The sequence below is a fragment of the Canis lupus genome, chromosome X (genome assembly GCF_011100685.1).
Source record: "Canis lupus familiaris isolate Mischka breed German Shepherd chromosome X, alternate assembly UU_Cfam_GSD_1.0, whole genome shotgun sequence".
Lineage (NCBI taxonomy): Eukaryota > Metazoa > Chordata > Mammalia > Carnivora > Canidae > Canis > Canis lupus.
This window is the reverse complement of record NC_049260.1, coordinates 28,680,433-28,701,134: the sequence shown is the minus strand read 5'-3', so window position 1 is coordinate 28,701,134 and position 20,702 is coordinate 28,680,433. Positions and strand designations below refer to the sequence as shown.

The window sequence follows — 20,702 nt, the reverse complement described above, 5'->3', positions numbered from 1 at the left end:
AGTTTTATAGTTTTAGCAACTGTTACATTTATGTGTTTGATCCATTTTGAGTTAATTTTTGTGTATTATATATGGTAAGGGTCCAACTTCACTCTTTTACATGTGGATATCATTTTCCCCACATGGTTGGTTGAAAAGACTTAGGCTTATCCTTAGGTATGTTTCTATGTCTTTTAAAGCACTGTGAGATGAAAAAATTCATCCCTTCATGCAAGTGATTTCTTTTTATTTGTTTCTTGGAAACTTTTGACTCACCTTTAGAAATGAAGAACTCAATTTGTGCAGGCATAAATTTTAGGCATGGAATAAGCTGTCCTTCAATGACATGACCAATTATTGCTACAAATGTTATTCTGACTTCTCAACTCTGTTTGCCACCATTTCTCATAACACTGATGTTTTAACAGAAGGAATGAAAGAAAGAGATGATATATAGATTGATAGGTATGCAGACAGACTGGGTGAAGAGTAGGCACTTGTATTATTGATTAGCATTGCCTTCACCATACATTAGTAAATAATTCTAAATCACATAGTTCTCAGCCTACACAGTCCAAAAATTGACCTAGATAAATAAAAAATGTACAAATAAATAAGTAAAATTGATAACATTTTCTTATTTATAAAATGCCTCTTTTTAAAAAAAGGTAACATTCCTTGGCCTTACTTGCAGACTGTCACATAGAAGACTGTGTAGCTTCAGGAACCATGCATGTTGTTGGGAGTTCTGTTCCCTCATTTCATCTCTATTTCCACTACAAATCATATTTGGGGGAAGATATAAGGGTGAAAAAAATTGGGAAGCGAGCCAGATTTCAGTCAGGAGGACAGTAAGGCATATGAAACTTACAATGCCTAGGAAAACTGCCAAAGTGAAGCTGATCAGTATTGGGCCTGAGGCCGATGGCAAGCAGGAGCAATTCTGTAGGTAGGTAGAAGCACTTCACTGGAGGATAAAGGAACAGTAAGAAGTATCTGTCATAGACTTTGTCTTAGTGGGGCTTTGTACACTCTGAGAAAACAGTCCTATTGCAGTCCAAGAGAATAGGAAAGATATTAACTGAGGAACTGTTAGGTGTATATTGTGAAACAATAGAAAATATTTATTTAAAATTCTTTCCAGATGCCAAGAGGCAGTTTGCAAGGTGGTAAAACACTGAAGGGCAGCAAGATAAGGATTGAAACTCTGGTTATCCTATTCCTTGGCCATGTAACTATGTATGCTACTTTTTCTTTATATATAAAATGGCAAAAAGCATATTTAAAGTACAAGGAAATAACCCAAGGTAATAGATGTAAAACTCATTGCATAGTTCCCGGTCTGTAGATCAATGATAATTGACATTTATTGTTGTGGCTTCTAGACAAACAAGAAAATTTTGTCAGCATTGTTACAGTGTATTGCATATGAGCTGATCCTGTAAGTATACATTTGCAACCTAGCTTTAAGTAGATAAATCCGTACAGAGAAATTTATATTATACACAAGTACAGAAGCACGATCATTCTGAACATCAAACAGAAGACTGAAAAGAAACTTTATAAAATAGTAACTAAAAATGGCACTCATTTTAAATATTTCTTGCAGTGCCAGATTTTAAGTGGTAGAACATAAAAATGTGAAAGCATAAGTCCAATTGACTATGCAGTGCTTGAACTTTGCCCTGTTCATCCCTACATAGACCATGCCTGTCCTGATTTTTTTTCATTTTTCATTTTATTTTTATTTTTCTAAAGACTTTATTTCTTTATTCATGAGAGACACAAAGAGACAGGCATATAATAGGCAGAGGAAGAAGTAGGCTCCCTGTGGGGAGCCGGATGCGGGACTCGATCCCAGGACCCTGGAATCATGACCTGAGCTGAAGGCAGACACTTAATCTTGAGCCACCCAGGTGCCCTACCTGTCCTAATTTTTAAAGCTTAATTTAAGCATTTCAAATTGTCATCTTTTGGTGTACCTTTGTTTCATATTTTTCTTTCCTCTTATTTTGAATCTCTTAAATATGTTAGCGTAACATTTAGCTGTCTTTCATCAGTTATGTGTTAGAACCCAAAACCTTCCCTTTAGAAAGCTTGAATATGAAAAAGAATGAAGAAACCTAATACCAGCATCTTTAAGAATAAAATCATAGAGGAGTTGCTGCCCATTTAGAAAAGGACTCTCAGCCTTACTTTAGAGTTCTCCTTTGGTAAATAGTAATATTTAACCACTTAGTAACACTAACATCAATGTTTGAATAGTTCCCTTTCTGTGTATAGTAAATATTAAAAGATGAACTTCACATATGATAAAGCAGACATGAAAAAGAGTTTACAAGAATGTATGCTTCTATTTCAATACGAGTTCAAACTCAGGGAGAATGAACATAACCTCTTGCAGCTGCTGTTATCGTGGAGAGTAATTTCAAATGCTAAACTGTCTGATGCCCAGCATGACTTCTGTTCTTGCTGGTGACAAAGCAGCTAAGACAATGAGGACAATTCCTGAAAGGGTGACCCCAGTGGCAGCAGAACGCAGCATGTTATTTTCATCTGATTGGCACTATTCCACAGGTCCGACTTGCCACCAGCAAACTGAAAAACTTGGGGCCATCTGAACTTTAAATATGTTGATGGAAGAGGCATCTGTAGCTTGAACGTGTTCCTCAGGATTATATTTACTGGAATTTCCACTGGTGGCTTGAAAGGCTCTCAGTGGGCCCATTGGAAGCTTTAGAAGTGACACCTTTGGTATCACAGAAAGTTGTATTTAACTGGATTCCTCATAGGAAAAACAGACTAAAACTTGTATCTCTTCCAAAACTAAAAATGAGAGGAGTGGAGTTTTTCACTACAGACTTCCCGTGTCACCAACTGAGAATTAGTAGTCATCTCATTCGGGTTGATTTCAAATTCTCATCTCATGTGACAGACTTACAGTTTTCTCAGAGATGATGACCAATTGTCACCCCTGTTCCATTTGTGCCACACATTCTATACTTAACAACAACAACAACAACAAAAACAAAAACAAAACCAAGTAGACCTTCTAGGGAAGGAGTAGGCTAAGCCTAGGAGGTGTTGGGAAAGTCTCTTCTTGCCTACAGCATTTCTTCTTTGTTGAAGTTCTTTGAAAGTTATTCTTGGAGAGTTACTTCAGGGAGTGTAGGTAATTACATTATACATGTGTATCTGGTTGTCTCTGACATGTCTGTAGGTTTTCATCTGTGTCTGCCTTGATATCAGGTATGGATTCCACAGTCTTGATTGCTTTTGCATTTGTGTTGGGAGAAATTGTTGTGTCTGACAGTTTATAAACAAAACTTAACAGGTGCCATAAGGTACTATTTGCCTTTGGAAATTGAAGGTCGGTGGATAGCCTTTGTAGAAGAAATCACCATGCTGGCCTCACAAGCATTCTCTTTACTACCGACAGCTGCTGTTCTTGTACATGAGATGGTGGATTCAAGGTCACATTTTCATCACCACATTTGTATGATAGGACCTCAAGAAGGCTGCTTGAGAAGTCATCCACTGTGTGAGCTGCTCAGGCACCATTTCTCACCATAAACAATGAAGATGTCCCAAACATCAGTTCTGTAAGAAGCAGCAGGAGCAGTCGGCTCCTCCAGATACTACTCAGGGACACTAGGTACATGAGCGTTAGGGCAAGAGGCCCAGGTGGGTTTCTCCTGTACCTCAGCCATCTGCCAGCATCTCTGATATATCTGCCTACATTTGAAAGTTAGATAATATGCAAAAAGGCCTGGGGTGGGGTTAGGACTTGGCAGGGAAAGAAATATGCTAGAAGAATTGAGATGCACCTTGCCTCATTAACCCCAGTACCTGGATCCCACAGACCCAGAAGAGTGATCATGGTGACCCAGACACCTTTATCTGTCCTGTGACTGCCATCAGTGGTGGTTTTGTTATTATGTTTTAGGCCTTCAAATTTAGATAAGCCTTATATGCCAGTGTGGCTGAGTGGGTAAGGTTTTCCTTTATGGCCATGACCTAATATTTGGCAGTGGTACTAAAGGATTTGTCTACTAAAGGATTCAGATATTCTGTTGTGCCTTTTTAAATAGTCATAGACAATGATTGCATTGTTCTTGCAACTGGCTTCTTATGCTTCTCCTAATTTCCTTAGTTCTTCCAGAAGCTAACTTTGATGGAGAGGTTAGTCTGTAGAATAGTTAGTAAGAGATGACCTAGTGATCAAACCCTGTGGAAGGGAAAAGAAAGAAACAGGAGAAGTCTAGCTGCTTGTAATATTGGGCCTCAGCTGTCTCTGGGGGAGCTCTGGAGAAGTAGAATCAAGGCATATCGGACCTAAAAGGCCACTATTTGACATTCCAGCCTTCTGCCTCCTGCCTTCATTAGTCTCTGGGTTTGGGCTTACCCAGGAAGGGTATAACCTTGAAAAATGTGTTTCTTCATGGTATAAACATTCCATGAAATGAATGATAAATGAAAGCTGGGGCAAAATGTCCTTCCTGGAAGAAGGATCTCTGTGGTCGGTTCATTGCTTTCATCACGTAAGTGATACTCTGAAAACCTGAGACACCAAAATATAAGGCTGAGCTGAAGTAGCTCTAGTTTAGTTGTTTCCAAAGATTCTTTGCAAACTATTATTCTTAAATTTTGCAATTAAACAATAAAGCTTTCCTCAGTTTATAATAAAACATAGCTCTACCTCTAAAGTACTGCTTTATTTTCTTTTAATATCTTATTGATTTAGTCATATAAACAAATATTGACATCTGTGATTTTAAATATATCCCCTGTGTGTCCTCCAAGGATGTATAGTCTCATTTTTTTAATTTATGAAGACCTAAAAATAATGACAAGAAAAAATAACAAGGCTCTGATTTATTTAGAATTAATGTTCAGTTGAATATTTCATGTTGATTTGCTCTTGAATTACATCCTGAATTTGTGTGACTTTGTAGAATATGTTTTGGAATATATATTTTCCTTTCTTAGTATTGCTTTTGTTATTCATTCGATGTTTATTAGCAAATGTTAGAATAAGCTAGGTGTTCTGTAGACCTATTTATGTAAAGCTTGTTGCCATGGTAACTAAGTGCTTCTCATTTAGAAAATAGACCAAATAAGGGGGGACAAAGGTGGGGTTAGGGTGCTGGAGAGAAAGGGTATCTAACTGCCCAAGGAATCTTTGGCCCTGTTAAGAAAGAGTCTGTTTGCTAGGGAGTAGAAAGGGAAAAATGGAGAAATAATTCTCCAGCCTCACAGTAATTGCTAGTTGCTATTCTTGGGTCAACTTATTAAAGAATCAGTAATGTGGCAAAAATAAATGAGCTTGTCTTAAGGTTTCATAATACTTAGTGATATACTTGGTCTCATCTGTTTGCCACGTAAACTGCTCAAAAAAGGAATGGATGTTAAGAATTGAACAAAACCCGTTATTCTTTGTCACCATATATGAACATCAACCCAATATCATTGTAACATTTAAGAAAGGTAAAGTAAAATCTCTTAACTTTTTTCAGTGATATTTTTAATAAAGAGATTTCATTCGTTCTTAATTAACTTCTAAATTGGTGGCAAGTTATTAATGTAGAAAAAATAAGTGTTGCCTGTTAGAATGTATTTTGACATTTGAAATGAAATACTTTAATTTGGTAATGCAGTCATAAAGGAATTATAAAAGCTGAGATAATTATTTGATTGAAATTTTCTCAAGCAGTGAAATCAAATGCATGGCAAGAAATGGGTTGTTTCCTTCGGCATACATGATAGGACCATCATGATGTAGTTAATTCTTATAAAGTGGCAGTTGAAGCAAGTCAATGATTCCTTCCTATAGCAAATGTCTTTTTGTAAAATGTATAAGGAGAGGTCATGGCATCATTAGTGTGAGGAAAATAATCATCAGGAACCCATTACAGGGTTACCTAACAGGTACTAACTTTATTTTTCCATGGATATTTTTTCTTCCTTCTTCATATGTAGATGAGTTAGAATTTGAAGCTATTTGTGGTTTTGAGTATTGATCCAAAAAGATTTTTAGAGAGTTCAGTATATTGATGTGATCCTTATAAATGAAAGCATCAGTAAATAATTTGCTACTGTAGAATGACTTTTAAATATTCAAGACAGTGAGTATTCAGAATACGAAATGTACTGTGCTTTGTTTTACTAGTCCTTTTTTCTTGACTCTGTCAATTAAGGTTATGAAATTTCTGCAGATATAATTGGTTGTTAACAGTTTATCTTAGCCAATAAATATTTGTTAGGTATTTGTTTTTTTTAACTGTAATAAATGTATTAAGAACTCATTATCAGAGTTTTTGTTTGGTAAGTAATTAACACACACACACACACACACACACACACACACATGTATATGTGTTTCTCAGAGATTACTCCCTCTCTTGATTTTAAATCTTTATGACAGAACTGAGAGAATTTGTAGTAACAAATTTAAAACTTAAAAAATAAAATATTAAATACTTTACAGATATGGGGAGAACTAGGAAACCACATGATTAATATAATTACAATGTTGGTAGATATAATATCTAATATATTCCCAATATATTTACACAATTTAAATAGGACTTGAGAAAAATTTGTAACATTGAATGTCTATATGGAAACTGGATTGTTTATGCCTCTTTTTGTCATTATTAAATATTTTCTGGAAAATTTTCACTTGATACATGATAGTGAAATACATTTCTCAGTGCCGGTATGAGATTCTGTTAGGTCAAGTGTATCCGTTATATAAAAATTGCAGACAAACACGTTTTGGTATATCCAGGCACATTTTCTTCTCTCTTACATCAACTCCATGCGGCTCTTAGCAACAATAAAGGGCAACTACCATCTAAATAGAGGCACAAGGATGTACCTCATAATCAGGTACGCTTGCATAGTGCCATGGCACAGGAAGGGCAAGATTGAGAATGAAGTAAATAAATTCAGCCTATTTTGTTGGTCAAAGCAAATTGTGCTGTCTTGCTAACTAACTTTAATCTCTTGTGGTTTTAGGAGGAGGAAAGCTGGAGGTCATGGGAGAATCAGTACTGTCTCCTTATCAAACATCTTTGGTTTCAGTGAAACCATTTACAGTAACTTCCAGTAGAATGGACATTAATTTTATCTGTGCTTTTTAAAATTCTGTATTAATTTATTCGAGAGGGAGTGAGAGCAAGCAGGGGGCAGGCTGAGGGAGAGGGAGAATCACAAGAAGACTCCACGCTGAGTGCAGGGGCTGACCTGGGGCTCGATCTCACGACCCTGAGATCATGACCTGAGCCAAAACCAAGAGAAGGACTCTTAACTGACTGAGCCACCCAGGTGCCCCAATTGTATCTGTGTTTTAATTCATGTACTATTTAATGAAAGTAGCACTTGACATCATTTTTTTGAGTCTGAGTAGTTTTTGCTGAAGTAATAATGTAGAAGAACAAAATGTATGTAGGCTCTTTGGAGTGAACACAACAATCATTAACAGATTTTTTTAAAACATGGCATGGCCTACTTTGTTCTTCATGTGGAAATACCTATTAAATCACAAATGAAAAAAATAACAAATGAGTCAACCTGGGACTCGTGTTTTAGCAGCACTGCTGTATTCCACTTTCAACACAACAGAATGCATTTTATATTACAAATAATGGTATGGATAGAGAATGCCAGGAAGCACTGACACAGTTCCAAAGATGATACATAATCACTGTATGTACTATTGTATATTCAGTCAACTCTTGTAGACTGACTCTTAACAGAGCACTGATTTTAAAGTCAGACCTGACTGAATTGTTGCTTAATAATTCTGACCTTCGGTATGCTGCTAAAGCTCTCTGTATCTCAGAAGTTTCATCTGTAATATAGCAATAATGAGTTACTTGTGGTTACTGCAAAGATTAAACACAATGACATTTAAACCTTAGTCCTATGCCCCAGCACTAATATTTCCTATCATTTATTGATATAATTATTTTAATGAATATAAACCTGCAAGGATTCCTAAAACTGGAGTGCGTGAGTCCACTCAATATGTGTGAATAGGGAGATGAATCAGGCAGTACAATCCCTTCTCAGAAAATCTAGGACACATGAATGCTTCCAGCTGGCTGGGTGCTGAGTTTCTGGTGTTACATTGTCTTTGAAAAGACTTGCAAAGTAAAATCAAAATAAGGCAAGAATCTTATAAAAATCAGTCCTATGTTGTATTGATATTGAATTGTTATGTTGTACAACTGAAAATAATATAGTGTTATATGTTAATTATATTTCAAATAAAAATATCAGTTATATGAAGCTTTATGGTTCTCAGTTTCCCTCTTTATAGTGAAGGAATGGTTTAGGAAAAGTTACTTGGAATTCTATAAGTAAAAGAATAGTAAAATCTCTTAGACCTTTATTGTGGGTAACAGCAAGACCATTAATATGTTATTGGAAGACATAATTAATCATGGAAAATACTATTTACATATAGGTCTCTGATATGATCATCAACATCTTTTATTTGTGCTCATCTTCTGGGCAAGTGATTGTAACTGGTTAAGATAGGTTCCTTCCACTTCTATTTCCTTACTGAAAGTCCATCAAACAGTCTCTTTACTTATCTACTTTTTATTTATTTCCATTGTTTTATATTTCCACCTCCTTCATCCATAGTTAAATGAAAGTAAAGATGCTTTAACTTCTTATCTCCTAAAATAAATTGTAAATAACAATGCAAGGTTTAAGCATTTCCGAAAATCAAATGTATGAGTCATAAATGTTTAGTTTATTTTTGTTCTCTGTAGAGTTCTGTCTTCAACCTTATAAAATATGTAAAAAGTCAAAAATAAAAAATATTTATGTATCTATGTACTTGTTTTTGCTTTGAGTAAATTTAGACAGTTTGTTTCTATTCTGGGAGTTCAGAACCTCTTAAAGAAACATATTGCTTAACAATTTCATTTTTGTTAGTATTTTCCCTTTATTATGAACTGATTTTGGTTAAAATGTTTTATTGATATTAATATTTAGTCTGTAAGGAAGTTTCTGGGTTGGAAAAATATTCTCAGCATTTTAGCATAAAGGAATGGATTTTAGGTGTCACTGCAAATAATGTTGAATTACTTTGATTTTCTTTTTAGGTTGAGTCATTCTTCAAGAAAAATCTTTTGATAGGCAGTGACATCTACTAGAAAAGTGGCAAAATGCTGCTTGCATTTGATACACCAAATGAACAGAGTTAACTCTAGAGTATATGAATTGTACTCAGAGCAGCACTTGTCATAATATCACATTTTTCTCTATCTATTTCTCACTCCACACACCTTTATCCTAAACTGAGAAAGGCAAATATTTATTTAACATGCATTGACATTTCTTTGTCCTTCCATAACATTGGAAATTGAAATTCCAGGCTCAATATTATGAAACCTAGAAATTTTATACTTTAATTTTTAGGTTTTCTCTATGTTTATATGATATATATATATATATATATATATATATATGCATACATATATTTGTATATGTGTTTATACATGTATATGTATGAATTTGTGCATATACATGTATCTTCATAAATTTTAAAGGACAGTGGTGTAATTAGAAAGTGATGAGAGCTATTGGAAAGATTTAAGTTGTCATGGTATATAGATCAAATTTTTTTCTAAGATAATCTTGAGAAAATTCATGATAGAACTTATTTCATAGCTAAGTGGTGAAATTTCCTTGAAGGAGGGATTCTTTATCTTTTTTTCCCATTTAATTGAGATAAAATTGACCTCTAATATTGTGAATGTTTAGAGTGTGCACTGCACTGTGATGATTTGATGTGCGTATATATTGCAAAATGGTTACCACAGTAAGGTTAGTTAACATATCCATAACCTTACATAGTTAGATTTCTGTGTGTGTGGTGAGAACTTTAATGATTTACTTTCTTAGTACCTTTCCTATAAGCAATACAGTATTGTTAACTACAGTCACTATGCTGTACAATAATTCTCTAGAATGCATTCATCTTATAACTGGAAATTCTTACATGTAAAGAACCTTCCTTTTTCGCCTTCCTTCCCCACCCCTCAAGCCTAGCTACCAATAGTCTAATCTGTTTTTATGACTCCAGTGTTTTCAGATTCCACATATAGGTGAAATCATACAATATTGTCTTTCTCTGACTTTATTTCACTTAGTATAATTCCTTCATGGTTCATTCATGATGTTGGAAATGACAAGGTGTCCTTCTCTTTTATAAGGGTATATATATAAGAGTGTGTATATGTGTGTGTATATGAGTGATTGATTGACTGATTTTCTATATCCATTCATTTGTTGATGGACATTTGATTGTTTCCATGTCTTGGCTATTGTGAATAATGCTACAGTGAACATGGAAGGGCAGATAGTGGAATTGCTGGATCATACGATACTTCTCTTTAATATTTTTGAGAAATCTCCATACTGTTTCCTATAGTGGCTGCATTTGGTTTACATTCTACCAACTGTGAACAAAGTTCCCTTTTCCTTTACAACCTCAACCAGCACTTGTTATCCCTGTGTTTTTTGATAATGGTCATTCTAACCATTGATGTGAGATGTGAGATGTGAGGTGATATCTCATTGTGGTTTTGATTTACATTTCCCTGATGATTAGTGATACTGAGCATCTTTTCATGTACCTATTGGCCATTTCAGTATCTTTTTTGGAAAAATATCTGGGCTATTTGCCCATTTTTAATGGAATTATTTATTTTCCTATTGAGTTGTATAGGTTTCTTATATATTAACTACTAATCAGATATGTGGTTTGTAAATATTTTGTTTATTATGTCAGCTGCCTTTTCATTTTGTTATTTTTTTGCTGTGCAGAAGTGTTTTAGTTTGATGTAGTCCCACTTTATTTCCTTTTGTTGCTTGTGCTTTTCATGTCATATTGAAAAAAAAATTCCAAGACCAGTGCCAAGGAGCTCTACCCTGTATGTTTTCTTCTAGGAATTACATGGTTTCCAGTCTGACATTTAAGTGTCCGATCCATTTTGAGTTCACTTTTATGAATAGTTTAAGATAGGGATCCAGTTTCATTCTTTTGCATGTGCATATCCAGTTTGTTAGCACCATTTATTGAAAAGACTGTCCTTTCTCTAGCAAGTATTCTTGGTCCCCTTGTCAAATATGACTGGATCGCATATGAGTAGACTTGTTTTGGGGTTCTCAACTATATTCCATTGGTCTCTTTATCTGTTTTCCTGCCAGTACCATACTCTTTGGATTACTATAGCTTTGTAGTATAATTTGAAATCAGGTAATGAGATGCCCCCAGCTTTGTTTTTCTGCCTCTGGACTTCTTTGGCTGCTAAAGGTCTTTGTGGTTCCATATGAAATTTAAGATTGTGTTTTACACTTCTGGTTAAAAAATGCCATTGAGATTTTGATAGAAATTCCAGTTCATTAACCCTTATTGAATATAAGCAGACTATGAGATTAGGAGTTTCGCATATGTACTCATTTTATTTTCATAATGTGGGGTAAGCCGTATAATTGGGGGTTGAGAAATTATGTAATTTCTTCACGTGATAAAACTGGAGAGTATCTACTCTGTTCCAGGTACAGTGCTAGTCACTAGGAGTACATCAGTAAGCTAAACTGAGACAGAAGTACATTCCTGTTTTATGGCATTTTTATCTGGCTGAGTGTTATTTAAAAGAAGACAACTGATATTTATGGAAGGTTAGGTGGTAATAAATCCTTTAGAGAAAATCAAACAGTAAAGGAGAGGGTGACTCGAAAAATAAGGAGCTTTATTTTAAAGAATATTATCAAAAATTGGGTATTATTTAAGATAAGTAATGCTAACTGCCAAAATAAACATAGCTTTGAAATCCATTGGGTTTCTATAATCAAGTATTATCCGTCTAATTGCAGTGTGGTTGACTCTTCTCTACCTTCTAATTACACAATTTGTTAAACTTTGTCCCAAATTGTCACAGGAGAAGAGGAATAAAGGAGGTCCAGGGAAATGTACCGAAACACATGGAATATTTGATCATACCAATCATCTGTTCCAGAGAAGGCTTCATGAAGGAGATATTTGTATGAAGACTAAAATAATTTTCCAGATATATTTTAATGTGAAAGCATATAAAAAGAAAATATTAAGGGCCTTGGGGTCAGTCATCAGCATTATGTATTTCATTGAACTTTTTCACCAGAGCAAAACTCCTAATGATTTCAAATTGATGCATTATGTGTCTTCTGATAGAGATGGATACACTTGTTTCTAAAATGTGTCCTCTTAAGATTTTATATATGGCATTTACGTTTCCTAGCACAAAAATAATATTGCAAGGCAGAAGAGTAATCAAAAATAGAGAAAAAAGAGAAAAAGTATTAAATTTATTTAAAATGTTAAACTGCCACATGTTTCTTGTAATAGTCACTACCAAGGTGACTATGAAGAACTTTATCCTATGCAAAGGAAACACAGTGGAATATAGTTTATTGGTGGCATAATATAAGGAAAGTGTGCTACCCACACCCCTAAGTAGTCACTTCAACATTGAATCAACTTGTCATCTAAATGCAGTTAGATGGGATTTGTCCCAGAATTTATCATCCAATTTACTGACCAATTTTTGTAGACGTTGCAAATAATAAGACCACTTCTCTTATGGTACAGAATAATTAAAAACTAGTCATATTTGATTTATTCTTATTTTTTAATCAGTGCTTTAACTGGAGACACAAAATTAGATTATTTTTATAACAGTGAAAAGAACAGTAAAATACTCTTTCCCATCTCCCTGTTCCCCTCTGTCCTCCACCCGCAGAGGATTATAGATTTTAGAGGATATTCAGGTAACCATTGATTAGATAACCCTACCATTCCAAAGAATGTCAAAATAGATGCCTACATGGTTTGGAGAATGTGAAGAGACTGATTTCTGAGCACCTATTCTCTTCCAGTCAAAGTCTGTGCTGAGGGGGGGCAAAAGTAATGTGTGATGAGATCTCTAGTTTAATATTGAACTTTCTTTTAATTCAAATACTAAGTACTCCATGGGGTGGGCAGTGGCAAAAGTTTTGGGGATACAGCCACAGAATATTGACCTTTAAGTGAAGAAGCTCATGTCTACAATGTGAAAGGTCAGAGGGATATAAGGAATTAGAAAAGGTGGAGTGGGACACCTGGGTGGCTCAGTGGTTGAGGATCTACCTTCAGCTCAGGACGTGATCAGGTCTGGGGATCAAGTCCCACATGGGACTCACTGCGAGGAACTGCTTCTCCCTCTATGTCTCTACCTCTCTCTGTGTGTCTCTCATGAATAAATAAAATCTTTTTTTAAAAAAAGGAGTAATCTCTACAAATGACTGAGTTCGAGAAAGGAAAAGGCCTTCTAGTTTGTGTAATCAAGATAAATTTATTAAAAAAATTAAAAAACATCATTTGTTACTTTCAAAAAATATATCAAGTAGCATACAGAAACAAGGCAAATGATCTTGAAAAACAAATAGAATATTGCTAGATAAAAAGTAGAGAGGTAGAAATGCAGATACCTGCTCACTTGATTCATCTGTGGGAGAGAGTGCTTCCTTTTATTCATTGAAGACTTCAGTGCTTCATTCAGAGTACCTCTGGATTGAAGTACTGTCTCTAACTTTCTTGTTCACCTCATTTGCCCCTACTCCTAGGCAACCTGTACATTAGACTTCGGCTTTCGTACCACAAGTAATCTGGATTTTAGTTCACTCACTCTTCTGTCTCCCTTCATTCACAGAGCTAGATGATCAGGATAGAAAAGAGAAGAGACCAAGAAAGAATGTCATCTCAGATGAAGTCTCAAGCAGATCACTTACACTTGAAAGTCTGTCTTCTCAAAGCAAAGGAACGGGATGTTCGTTTTCTCATGTCATTTACTCATTGGCTAGTGGTATCTCAGGGAGGTGTGGGATATAAAACTCCCAGGTACTATTAGCTCTCCTCCTTCAGTGCCTAAGTAGAATCCTAAGAATGTCACAGAAGGGATGCTTTAGCAGCAGTATACATAGAAACTGGGGCATGGATTCACAGAGCTAGTAAAAGGCCATTCAAATTAGGATGTCAGTAACCCTACCTGCCTGACCAATTCCCTGGCTCAGAATAAATTTCAGTCTTCATCTCTGTCCCATTAATGTTGTTTGTATTTCCCTTGGTATCTAACATGTGCTGTTCTATATTATTATTCACCTGCTATATATAATGCTCATGATACTCAATTCCTTGAGGAGATGTTATCTTGAGTTAAATTACAGTAAAAACTTGACTTTGTATTATGTAGTGTATATTGTGCTGGGTGAGTGCATAGACCACAAGCAAGGGAGAGTAGCTGCTCTGGAGACTTTGCAGTTATGACTCTATCCCATTTGAAGTAAATAGGATGGATAGCATGGAGAAGAGCAAGAATATAGAGGTTTCAGTCTCAGCCATAATGCTGCATCTTGATTCTAATACTTTCTGTGTGACAACTGACAGGTCACCTGGTGCCATATTAGCAACCCATTTAAATCTCAGTTTTGTCATCTCTAAAAATGAATATTTTAATCCTTTTTAATGAGGCTTTTATAATGCTACTCCCACGTGCTACATAGCAGTTATTCAGGTAGTGTTCTTTCCTTCCCTTTAAATTCCTTTAAATATTGAGCACAGGCTTTGCACAAAATATATTCATAATGTCAATTATTAATTGCAGGAGAAGCTTGAGTAGAGAAACAGAGGATGTACAGAGCTCTGAGAATATTCAGTGAGGGGTGATTAACAGAGTTTGAGTAGAGAGGAAGATGTAAATATCAATATGAATATATGCCCACATATAAAATTTTCATAGAAGCTAAAACAAATGTAGAATGTAACATTCCAGAGCAGACTGTTTGCATTTAATTGGTTGTATTATGGAGAATCTTTTAAGTTCTTTCTGAAAAACAGTACAAAATCATGATAGAGTATGGTGATGTCTTTGAAAAGCTGGAGATGGTAGACCATTTGGTTCCTAGAGGTTCTCCAACATGATTTTTTTCTGCTGAGAAACAATATCAGAAGTGACTATGTCATGGGGGATGCCCCATTCTGACAGGGATCCCACAATTTGACAGTCACTTGCTGTTGGCCACAGACAAGGTAAGCACAGCTTTTGGTGTCCCCTCTTTCTCTCCTACTCTGGACCCTCCAGTGTTTTAACAACCTGTCTTGATACCATGTTTGCAATCTGACAATACGGGAGACTCCTAAAAGCTAGTAAGAAAGTGGTGGATGGTAGCTGTGAAAAGAAGTAATAGACAATAATACCAAAAGAAAAAATCAAGCTGTGGAATTTATAAACCAGTTGTGTTTTGTCTTTTAGTTCTTCCTTGGGAAAATTAGATTAGATGTATGAACAGAAGCTTCTATGTCATTGAATGTGTTTCCCGGTCTTCAGGGGATACTTCAATGTGTATTACTATACAAGAGAGGCAATCCCACCTTTTGAACACTGTTTTCTACAAGATAAGTCTAATGTAAAACCAGCCTTCCTGTTCCTGTAGGCTGCTTATCCCAAGGGGTTGTCAGTATCCCCAGTGTAAAACTGGTGGGGTGCACAGCAGTATGTCCCCTAGCCAGTGGGGTTGTAATTGAATCCCCCTGTGTTGAACAACAGTGAGGAGTACTGTATTTGGAGGAGGGATGGTAGAGATGTTGATTTTTTTTCAGCTTGATTGAGGTTTAGTTGACAAATAAAAATTATATATATGAGGTTTCAAAATGATATTTTGATGTACAAATACATTGTGAAATGATTACCACAAAGGATCTAATTAACATATCCATCATCTTACAAAGTCAGTTGTGTGTGTGTGTATAGTGTGAGCACTTAAGATCCATCTTAGCAAATTTCAAGTATATAAGGCAATATTATCAAATTGGTTTGCTCTGCTGTACATTGGACCTCCTGAACTTACAGTATTGTATTTTGTGTGATGTAACTGTGGAGCAAAAACACTCTACAGCTGAAGCACGTTGGAATTTATCCTCACCTCTGAACATGCCACGTGATCAGACATTCTTACATAGAATGTTCACTGCAGGTTTTATGAAAATCATCATTTGGTTATCTTGTATTCCTCATGGTTTTCAGTGGATGCCTCCTATGACATCAGTCCCTTTTATTCTATCTTCAGTGAACATCTAAAGTAACTGTACTCAGTCCTCAATATGATTGATGAATTTTAGAATGGTCTTTAGTCACAAAATGATGTTTTTCTTTTTCTGATTAAAAAAATTATTCCTAGTGAATTAGGTCTTAGAGAAAGTTCTTCTTTCCTTATATCTGTAGTCATTTTTCATGTATATAAATGCTTATATAAACTCACAAATACATATGTATGTTTTAAAATAAGTTTTTTTAAGATTAATCATTTTTAATTCTATTTCTTCAAGTTTTTTGCTTTGAGTAAAATGATTCTCTGAAATATCTTTTAAGTGTAATCACAAGTAGAAATGTAGACCATCAAATCTGAGAGACTTTCCCCAGTGGATTTATTTTGAGTAGTTAGCTTTCTAGAATCTTCTTGCTTTTCAAATCTCTGTTTTGACTGATTATGCTTTCAGCCCAAAATAGCAACTCAGAATATTCAGGTTTTTAGGCACTTCTCAATTTTATAATGTAGACTATGGCACCCATTCATTATCTACAACTAGTGTTGATTTGCGGTTTTCAGTTTTTGTTAATGTAGATGCCCATCACTGGTAAAACAAGTGTCTTTTAAAAACTGGAGACATGGCTTGTCTGAAAATCTGCAAAGTAATTGTTTATCACTGATAATGAAGTCATTAAATTCAGCTTTATTTTTCTTTTTTTGCATCAAAGAGTGTTGGCAATTTAAAGCTTGTACTAAATAGCCTGATACTGTATTAGAAATAAATCAGAATATGGCCTGAATTTAGAGCCAGAAATTCAATCTTTAGATGCTGAGACAATGTGTACTTGGGTTGACACACACCCACACTTGAATGTTTTTCCTATTTCACATCGTTCTAAATACTCTCATTGAATAAACTCATTTCTAGATTTTTTTTACAGTTCACAAATATATGTAATTAGATTTACTTAGTGACAAAAATGCTGAAATTATTCAGAACTCCAATAAGAATTAGGTGAGCCTTTACTTCTAAGGCAGTAATCTTCAAATCTGAGCACACATTGGATTCACTTGCTGGGCTTGTTAATGCACAGATTTCTGGGTCCCACTCCCAGGTCTCCAAGTCAGTAGGGGGAGCAAGACTCCAGATTTTGCATCTATAATCAGTTTCTGGGTACTGCTGGTACCAGGATCATACGTTGAGATCCATATTTGTAAGATGTTTGACTCATTGTCTCCTCCTCATTCAATCCCCCATTGCTCTCACTTGGATAACTGAAGTAGCTTCCTAATGTGTTTTACTGCTTCTACTTTTATCCTTAAGCCTGCTGACACAGCAACTGAAGAGATTCTTTTAAAACATGTATCAGATTATGTCTACCTAACCACTTCCTGCCAGCCTTAATACAAAGTTCAAGTTCTTAACTTTGGCATGTGATGCTTACCTTGTCTGGCCTTTGGCTCCTTGTTTCATCTCATGCCCCACCATTTCCCCTCTTGTGACTCACTGTCCTTCAAGATCACTGGCCTTCTTGAATTTTCTTGACCAACTGTGCCAAGCATATTCCCACCTGAGGGCTTTTGCATTGAATTTTTCTTCTGAATAGGATTATTACTCTTCTTCCCCCCACAGATGCTTGTATGGCATCCTTTCTTATTTCACTTAGATCACTCCCATACAGGGTTTCCCTGATCACCCTATCTAACATAGCATGTTCTACTTGGCCCTTATACTTTTATTTGTAATATGTCTTCCTGCCCCAAAGTAAAAGCCTCCTGAGAGCATGAAATTTGTTTTGTTTTCTGCCATAACCATAGTGCCAACACAGTCTCTGGCACTTAAGAGATATTGAATAAATATATATTGGATGGATAAATAAATGGATGGTTGGAGGAATGTTCTTTTCACTGTCTCCCCTTCCTTGTAATCAAGACAATTATTTGTCTGCAAGTTGTCCTACTTCTCTTGACACCATGTTCTTCAGTATTGTTTGCTTATATAGAGGCGCTATCAGTTTTCTCATGGACACCTTACTTCCAAACCTATTCCCCTAAGTTATATTACATCTTTGATGATTTAAAAAAAACAGTCTACACATGCGCATGATTGAGGATCTTTGGCTTTCATTTGACCATCTCTAATTTTTAAATTATGTATCCATGTCTTTTTGTGGCTTGTACATTTTAAGTACTGTAGTACTCCATCTTGATATTCTGCTCATTAGACTACTAGCTGTGAACTGCAGGTATACATAGCACATTCATTGCCAGACTGAGATTTGGTATTTTTGTATGAAAATAATTAGGTTCCTGAGCTAGAAAAAAGTCAGCAAATGTTACCCTGTAACTCTTCAGTCAAAATATGACCTCTCTTGCATGATTTCCTGTTAATCACTGCTTATATCAAGTAGTATTTTCCAAACAGCTGGATCATATTGTAGCATGTCCATTGGAGGCTACATGGAATTTTGTATTTGCAACTAAATTTTATGAGGCAGAACCAGGCACGTTTGATAGCAAGAATTACAGAATCAAGATCAAGAATTGCAGAATTAAGGTTAAAAAATGATTTACTTTTGATTTCCAAGAGCATTTACTCTCAACCAGATGTTGAGAGTTCAGTCATCTCAACTAAGTATTCTGGCCTGTGAATTCTTTTTCTTTAACTCTCCAATCTTATACAGTGATTGCACCCACTCTTTTCTACAAATTAATTTAAATGTCTCACTTTGATGTCTTTCACAACTCAAACCTCATATTTCCTAGTGTTTGTTGCTTCTAAAAAGCCCAAGTAGTTCATCAAACTCTATCCAAATCCCTGTTTGTCATCTTTCACAAAAAAATAAGCTTATACTCATGACCGTGTTTCTAGTAAGGGCACAATTATTCTTCCACCCATAAACGTAGCATTTAGGAAATACAGAAACACATGTAGGTGCAAATATTAGGACACATTAAAGAGTATTTGAGCAGGATATGTAACTTCTGACACATGCAATGTTTATGGTAGTTCCTCCAGCACCATTAAAGTAATGCAATTTACATGAACATCAAAAAGAACAACTAAACATTTTGGTATAACTCATATGGTGAATCTCTGATTCCTGTTAATTATATTCACTGGAATTAAAGCTGTCCTTCCGAAGAGTTGATCTAATAGTGTCAACCTTCTGCTCAGCAACCTTCAGTAACTCCCTATTGCCTCTAATATTTAGGTAAAATTTTCTTGCTTTGGAATTTAGTGCTTTGACATCATAAAAAGCTTCCATCTTCATGCCCCTGAACTCTTCTGACACATTCTCTCTGTTATGCTACTTGAAATGAACAACACCCGTGCTCCTCCAATGCATTGTAATAGGTTGATATTTCAGTGTTGGTGTTTTTGCTTTCCTCCCTCTGAATAGATAGTCATTTTCAAAGTTCTTTTAAAAAATTATCACCTCTTAAAATTATCATCTCTCACTTAAGACCGTGCTAAACACACCCTCTTAAATGAAATATAACTTCATCTGACCTTGCCCAAGATGGTATTAAAGCTTTTCCTTTCCCTCGAACCACCGTAACTCTGTTTGATGGTATACATTAGCACTGAACCTTTATCTTGCATATATAGGTATGAATATATTGCTATCCTTTTCCATATTCCTATCCTAAACTAGACCCTAAATACTTAAGGACAGTTATATTATCTCTTTTTACCTCTATTTCCTGAAACATGATGTTGCTGAATCTTTAGAATTAGGCCTGGGTTCAAACACAATGTAAATTACCACTTGGTAGACCTAGATTATATCCTAGTACAAGGTTCTGTGATACCATGATTGCAAATCAATGTTGTATATATCAATTCCACAATTTTTTCATTGAAAAAAAAGCAAAAGGATAATTTCTGCTTATTGTTGTACACAGGTAACCACTTACTCATATTTCCTAGATATGTTGATCATGTTTAGTTAAACTGGATAGTTTGGTCTTATGATCCCAGTGTCCAGTTTGGAATATTGGATCAGCAAGAACTGACTGAAGTGCTAATTATTCAAAATCAGGCTGATGCAGAACAGATGGAGGGTCCAAAAGCACAGAGCATGTAACACCTGTGAATTATATCCAGCTCAGTTACTGATCAGATTCTGGGCTCCATTCAAGGTGTTGACTTTGATCTTTCTCCAATTGTAAATGTTTTGTCCAAAACAACTGTGATCTTGGCACAACTTTTTCAGGAATTGCCCAGGACAAAAATACTAGGATTCCCCAGATGATAACTAGAGCTCATTATAGCCTTGTTACTCTGTACATGGTGAGAGAAACCCTCAAATTCAGAGGCCTAACCTAATGTTATAAATATGTTTGAAAAATAATAACTTCTCATAAATTTGGGGCTAGAATAAAAGCTTGTATTTTTTTCTGAGGTAGATGAGCAATTATTATTGGCTCAAAATGCATGCGTCTTTGGACAGGAGCCATTTTAAGATCTGTCATGAATGATCCAACTATAGAAGCTAAAATACGAGCTTATCTCTGTGAAGAATCCTTATGTTTGGGCATGCTTATTCTCGATTGGTCTCGTCTCAGTTAAAGAACTCTGTTATACTTAA

General features: G+C 35.4%; 1 long non-coding RNA gene across 1 annotated transcript; it reads left to right on the top strand.

Annotated features, from left to right (window-relative positions):
- Nucleotides 1-5,106: 5,106 nt before the first annotated feature.
- On the top strand, nt 5,107-14,072 carry LOC111094964. The gene is made up of 3 exons (XR_005385937.1): nt 5,107-5,466; nt 11,946-12,048; nt 13,734-14,072. It is a non-coding gene; the product is annotated as an uncharacterized LOC111094964 (long non-coding RNA).
- The last annotated feature ends 6,630 nt before the right edge of the window (nt 14,073-20,702 follow it).